The sequence below is a fragment of the Capsicum annuum genome, chromosome 12 (genome assembly GCF_002878395.1).
Source record: "Capsicum annuum cultivar UCD-10X-F1 chromosome 12, UCD10Xv1.1, whole genome shotgun sequence".
Classification (NCBI taxonomy): Eukaryota; Viridiplantae; Streptophyta; class Magnoliopsida; order Solanales; family Solanaceae; genus Capsicum; species Capsicum annuum.
The window spans coordinates 53,643,004-53,650,940 of NC_061122.1; the positions used below are offsets into that span (position 1 = coordinate 53,643,004).

Below are 7,937 nucleotides of genomic sequence, written 5' to 3' on the forward strand. Positions count from 1 at the left end.
CTCCCTTATTTTGCCCTATTTTACTACATGGCTGCTATATTCCTAAACTCTATTCTCCCCTATTATTTTCTTCCAATTTTTTTAAAAAACCTGCAAAGTGCCAAGATTATATAAAATAATAAAAAATAAATGTCATAAACATGAAAATAATGGATTGCATCCCATCTAGTGCTTGATTTAATATTGTGGCATGATGCCTTTTTATAATCATTGAGGATCTTAGATGCGAACCAACTCAATCTTGGTTGCTCTGGGCCTACCCATATGACAGTTCTTTAATATTTGCCCATTCACTACAAATTTCTTCTTCTCGGAGCTCTCCAACTCAATAGCACCACTAGGGTACACATTTGAGACCTCAAACGGGCCCAACCACTTTGATCTAACCTTACTCGTAAAGAGATTCAGTCATTAATTGTAAAGAAGTACATTATCACCCACACGAAACTCCCTCTTTAGGATTTTTGCATCATGCCACGTCTTCATCTTGACTTTGCATAAAATGGAGCTTTTATAAACCTTGATTTGGAAATAATTTGACTCATGAAGTTGAGTGACCTTTGATTTAGAAGAATCCTTCCAATCTATATTCAATTTCTTTAAATCCCACAAAGCTTTATAGTTTAGTTCAATGGGTAGGTGACATTTTTTTCCAAACATCAATTGGTATGGGACATACCAAAAGGCATTTTGTAGGTAGTATTATATGCCCAGAATGTATCATCTAGTTGCCTCGCCTAATTGGTATGACCAACATTCATGGTTTTTTCAAGGATAGATTTGATTTCATTATTTGACACCTCAACTTTGCTGGTTGTTTGGAGGTGATATGGGGAGGCAACCTTATGATTTACCCCATACATGTCAAGGATAGCCACCAAAACCCGATTGCAAAAATAAGAGCCGACATTACTAATGATGACCCTTGGAGTTTCGAACCTTATGAAAATGAGCTTCTTCAAGAAGTATGTAACTATTTTACTTTTATTGTTTAGGAGAGTCGTGGGTTTTACATATTTTAGGACATAGTTAACCGCTGCTAAGATGTATTATTACCAAAAGGGATCACCCAACTTCTTATAATTAGTTTTGAGGCGGGAAAGGTGGCCGGACACTTGGTTTTCACAACTCTTTTGATCCTTCACCTTAAAATCAATCTCTTTCAAGAGCAAGATCCACCAAATCAAGCACATTTTAGACTTTTTCTTTTCCATAAGGTATCTAAAGGCAGTGTAGTCCGTATGCACAACAACTTTTGTACCTAACAAGTAAGCTTTAAATTTTTTAAAAGCATAGACCACTACAAGAAACTCTTGCTCCATAATCATAAAGTTACTTTGGGCATCATTCAATGATTTTCTTTCATAGTTTATTGGATGGAACAACTTTTCTTTTCATTATCCTAGTACCACGCCTAGAGCATACCACTTGCATCACACATTAGTTTTAAGGGCAAGGACTAATCTGGGGTAACAATAATAGGAGCTGCAACAAGGAGTTCCTTGAGATGATTAAATTCCTTAAAACAATCATCATTGAATTCAAGTTTTACCTCTTTTTATGGATAATGCATAATGGATGGGCAATCTTTGAGAAATTTTGGATGAATCATCTATAGAAACCCACATGGCCAAGGAAGCTTCTATCACCCTTCACAGAAATAGGATGAGGCAACTTAAAAATTACCTTAAATTTTGGTTGATCTACTTGGATACCATATCCCAAGATTTTATGACCAAGCACAATTCCCTCCTTAACCATAAAGGGCCATTTTTTTCAATTCAAGACTAGATTGGTTTCTACACGCTTTTCAAAAACTTTTCCTAAATGAGCAAGGCATAACTCAAATGACTCCCTAACTATGGAGAAGTCATTCATGAACACCTCCATCAAATACTCCACCATATCCATAATAATAGATAATATGCATCTTATAACATTGCCGGAGCATTGCATAACCCAAAAGGAATGCACTTGAAAGCGAATGTATCATAGGGGCAAGTGAAATTTGTCCTTTCTTAGTTTTTTGGGGAAATGCAAATTTGATTCAACCCTGAATAACCATCAAGAAAGAAATACCACCCTGCCCTGCTAGCCTATCAAGCATTTGGTCCATAAAAGGAGTAGGGAAATAGTCTTTCTCAGTCCATAAGTTTAACTTGCAGTGGTCCATACATACCCTCTACCCAGTTATAGGACAGATAGGGACAAGACATTATGCTTGTTAGGAACTACCATTATGCCACTCTTTTTTGGGATGCATTGTACTAGGCTCACCCATGTACTATTCAAAATTGGGTAAATGACACCCGCCTCAAGCCACTTTATGATTTCCTTCTTTACCACTTATTGTATTGGTGGGTTAAGTCTACTTTGATGTTACATACTTGGGACATGATCGATTTCTAACTTGATTTTTTGGGAATAGATTCCAGGAGCTATGCCTATAATATCCGTTATAGTCCATCTAATAGCACGAATATACCTTTTAATGATAGTTTTCAAGTCTTCTACTTGGCAAGGCTCAAGATCACCCATGACAATGATTAGCAATATAGTATTATCACCCAAGAAAATATACCAGAGGTGGGAAGGCAACGATTTTAACTTAAGTTAGGTAGGTTCAATGATGGACAGCTTGGTGGGTGGACTTTCACGATTCTTTTAGTCGAGATCTAATTTGTCCTAGATCTTAGTGTAAGATCAAAACCTTTCAATGAAGTGACTACCTCATTACACCCTTAAATTTATTTAATCTCAAAGTTCCACAATACACCCACTAAGGGGTCATTCACAAGATCCATATCAATTGTGTTCATCACTTTATCATCAATGACATTAATCACCAAGATCACATAGAATTCCATAGGTTGCTTCATGGACTTGCATTCATTAAAGGTGACTTCATCATTATTTACCCAAAACTTTATCTCACCATACTCTATATTGATTAATGCCCTTTCAGTGGCTAAAAATGGTCTACCAAGAATGATAGGAACTTCAAGATCAATCGTACAATAAAGGATAATAAAGTTAGCCAAAAATATAAATTGGTCAATTTTCACCAACACATTATATAATACCCAATGGGTTTCTTGATTGAGTGGTCGACCATTAATAGTCTCATGGTGGTAGGCTTAGGAGTACCTATGCCCAACTTGTGAAACACGGCAAATGGCATCAATTTGATGCTTACCCCAAGATTACACAATACTTTAGCAAATTTAAACATCCTAATGGTGCAAGGGATGGTGAATGCACCCGAATCTTCCTTGTTCAAAGCCACTGTGCTTGACATAACAGCACTATAATTATAAGTCACCTCTATAGTTTCATAACCCACAACTTTCTTTTAGGAGACCAAGTCTTTCACGAACATAGCATACCTCAACATTTTTTGAAAAGACTCTATCAAAGAATATTAATGGATAGGTTGCTAAATTTCTCCAGTAACTTTAAGATTTTGACATTATCGTCTTTATTCTTGAGCCTTTGTGGGAATGGGATACGAATTTTTTTGGTTTCAATGGGATAATTTGAGGTTCATTCACTTTTGAATAATTACCCTTAACCATTCCAGAAGGCTTTGCCTTTCCACTTTTGTCTTCTATTATCTTTGGTTGCTCACTAATTACTTCATTGGGCTTAGGAGCCTCATCACTTGGATTATCCAACCACTTCCTTTTCAGATTATCTTTCTCATTACGTGCCTTATAATTAGGGTTTTCATAAAAATCAACATCCTTCTCACCAAGAGATCGACCAGTCCTAGTGACGATAGCCTCTATATGAGCATTATAATTTGGATTGGCCACTGTGTCTCTAGGTTGTCCCCCTCTTTGTCTAACTTTAAGTTATGCAAATATTTGGTCTACTTGTGACTCTATTTGTTTATGGATTTCTAATGTTATATCACAATTTGTTTAAATTAAGAGAAATCACTTCTCATTCTCTTACCATCTTGTCGGTTCCTTTAACACGACTCAATATTTGGGCCTAAACATCTTTATTTACATACCTTTCTCGATCATTTTAACCTTGATTCCTATCTTGTCTTTGATAGGTAAGGTGGGAACCCACCACATAGTTTGACAAAAACCTTACTTCTTTATCAAGTTCCTCCCTATCGTCATCTTTATACACCCTAGTGCTTTTTGAAGTAATGGTATTGACCGCTTCAAGATGAGTCCCCATCACATGTTGAGTAAGAATGTTGAGTTAGATTATTCGCTCATCCATATTTTCATTTCTCTCATTATCCCTTCTCCTTTGTTCTTGGCCCATAAAAGTTGTGAAGAGAGCCCCCATGGATACCTTGGCATCTCTTATATGCCAACCTCTAGATAGTTTCATCACTTGGTTCAAAAAATTCGATGCAATCCCATAAGACAACTTGACAAGATACCCTCCTGATGTGTTATCAATAATCATTTTATTCAATTGATCTAATGCTTGATAAAATATGTGGAGAAGCATCTTCTCTGGAACTTCATGGTTCGAGCATTGCATGATTTTGTCATTGAACCTTTGCCATATTTCATATAAGGACTCACCACTAAATTGATGAAAATTTGTCATTTCATCCCTTAGTTGTTGCATTCTATAAGGAGGAAAATATCAATCCAAAAAGGCCTTTGTAAATTCAATCTAAGACATAATAGACCCTATAGGTAGAGATCTCAACCATAGAACAACGTTTCCCATAGTGATGCAGATGCTACTAAAGTCACCTAATCAAAAGAGAGAAAAAACAAAAAAAGTAAACTAGCATTCTTATTTCATAGATGATGCTTATGAAAATAGCTACTTCAAATAACACCCTTATTTCTAAGATAATGCTAAGAAATAAGACAATTCAAGTCGTTGTTAACAATTACTCTTGACCCGCATCCCTCTTTCAAGAATGTTATGGGATCTAATACAATTGGGGTTTTCATCCATAATTCTCAATTCAAAAAAAAAAAAAAACCAACACCATTAACTAATTATTTAGTCTAACAATCAAAATCCACACAATATTAATCACCTAATCAGACATAACCCCAAAATATTAATTTAGCTACTCATAAAATTAAAGAGAAGAAATACACTCAAATCGACATACAATTCATTCAGCATAAGTCGAATAAGTGTAAGCCCAAACTATAATTTTAATTTTCAACCAAATATCTCTTGGATTAAAATTAGCAATTGTTTTATCACTTAAAACTAAAGTGTTTTTCTCCCAAAACTAGAAAAATGGATAAAAGATGTTGAAAATGTTGAGGGTTTTGCCTTTTGTATCTTGGGGATCTTACAAACTAAAATTCCAAACATGCACCTTGAATTTCCCAACTAGTCCTAATCGCAGTCTCTTGATCGAAATCGTGACTCCTGTGATCGCAGTGGTCACTCCACATTTCATTTTATGACTTATTAAGATATTGTGAGTGTAACCCTCAAATATTTGAGGGTCGTATCCTAGGCCTGATCTTCAGCTTTTGCTCCTCTAGCTCATTTTTATTCTCTTCCAGCTTTTCTGAACTCATTCTCATCAAATTTCTAACAAATTCACAAGCTTTAATTCATTTCAATGAACAATTAGCATCATATACACAATTCATTCATCATAGTGTGTAAGACTTTGGATATAAATGAGCGGAAAATTTTCCACTCATCAAAGAATCGTGATTGTGGTACCCTAGGCAGGGAGATAGTGTGATCGCCATAGCCTTGGTACAATCATGAATAATGTGACAGACAGAAAATTGTGTGATTGCACACCTATAAGTCAGGATAGCAGCATTCGAACACCTGGTCTGGGTATAAATAGACCACGTATGTCGCAAATTACCCCTTTTTATCTATATCTTGAGAGTAAACGCCCAAGAGAGTGTGATTAAGTAGGATTGAAGCTTGTAGGTAATTTAAGGAGTTTGGTTATCTTTTATTTCTTGATTTTTCTTTGAATTCATGGTAATTTCCCTTTAATTTCCTAGTAAAATTTTACAAATTAGGGATTTAAATTCCTAAACTATAAGGGTGGATTTGAAACCCAAATTGTATTCCATTTGTGCTCAACTTTTAAGCATAACTTCCTTGTCCTTTTAGGGACCTCTTAATGGTTTCAATTTTAGATTTTGGTAGCAAGCCCTATAAGCTCGTTATTGACTAAATTTGATTCGACCCTTCATATGGTGATATAGGTCTTGTTTTACTCCTAATGATGCATAGATTATGATTTTGATAGCATGACACTTCAGGATCATGGAGTGAAGATGAATAATTTGGGTGCAATTCAAGTATTTGTGGTTTGGTATCGAGGTAGGATTATTTCTACTTTTCTTCATATGATAATGTGTTTTATATATCGCATGTGAATGTGAATGCTAAGATTCATTATGGGTAGATACCATGAATTATTCTTGATTATTAACGCTTGGGGATTAGATGATGATTTGATCTTTAAGGTTAAATACTTGTTATAATTCTAGGATCATATGACTATCTTTGTAGATTGAGTGTATTCATAGAATGATTCTGACTTTATACTAGATTTGAGATGTGGTCTAGGCATTGAAGCATGATTGGTGTGATTAGCCTTATTTGGACTATTTAACTACCTTGAAATCATAATAAAGGTGAAGTTTGACTTAATTTCTTATGTTTCTAGGTGGAATTCCTATCTTAGGATTTTTTATGGCTTATGTACCATCAAGAAATGAATTTAGATACCTTAGCCTAGTCCGGGGTATAAATTGCCTAATTATAGAATTCAGGAATTAAAAGTGGGTTCCTCTATCCCACCTTAGGCCAAGATTTGTGTTGTCCCTTATGGACTTAGTTATGGATGTCAGACATAGTTGAGACAATAGAGCCTTTAGTATAAGATTGCTTTGTGACTTGGAGAATTATGATGACTTTTATCAGATTATGATTAAAGGATTGTAGCTATGATATGACTTCCGTACTTTATATATAATGTGGTCCATTCGCATGCTTAATAATGTAGGCATAGAAATAGTTATGAATTATGTCCCATAGATACGAGATGCCTTATAGATGTGATATGCCTGATAGTTATAAGTTGTGCTTGTTGATATATCGTGCCTCTTAGATGTGAAATTCTTATTGATATTATGCCTCCTAGATGTAAGATGGTTATGAATATATTATGCCTCCTAGATGTTAGATGCTTATTAATATATTATACCTCCTAGATGTGAGGTACTTATAGATATATTTTGCCTCCTAGATGTGAGGTGCTTATTGATATATTATGACTGCTAGATTTGAGATGCTTATCGATATATTATGCCTCCTAGATGTGAGATGATTATTGATATATTATACCTCCTAGATGTGAGATACTTATTGATATATCATTCCTCCTAGATGTGAGATGATTATAGATATGCTTTATGGCTTATAAATATATTATGCCTCATAGATATGTTATAGCTTATACATATGAGATGCTTACGAATATGATTTTTATGTATGTGGGCCTAAGGTTGTGATTATGATGTTATAATTATTTCAGACACATTATTAGGCTACAGGCCGTATTATGATATTAGTTAGCCATCCGGGAAATGTTTATCCTTGAAAAGGGTGTGACTATAGTTTATAGATATATTGATGCTTATGGTTCCATTATTTGAATATTGGTGATGGCATGCATAGATTTGGTATATTCATGATCATTGCATCAGCAATGATACAATTCTAAGTAGATTATAATTTTATTACTGTATTCCTAAATAGGGGTTAAAACCAACTATCCTCCGTAAAAATGAATTTCTTCATAATAATAAATCGTCTCAATGAATCACCTACATGTAATGAGATTGGAAATGATGTTTTAAAGATTTGACCAAGACATATTTCTTTCCATGATTTTGATAATACTAAATTACTTCAATCGTGAGAGATTCTAACTTTTCTGCACTTTTAAA

General features: G+C 34.6%; 1 non-coding gene across 1 annotated transcript; it reads left to right on the top strand.

Moving 5' to 3' along the window:
* Nucleotides 1-4,487: 4,487 nt before the first annotated feature.
* On the top strand, nt 4,488-4,593 carry LOC124889890. Its single transcript, XR_007048803.1, has one exon. It is a non-coding gene; the product is annotated as a small nucleolar RNA R71 (small nucleolar RNA).
* The last annotated feature ends 3,344 nt before the right edge of the window (nt 4,594-7,937 follow it).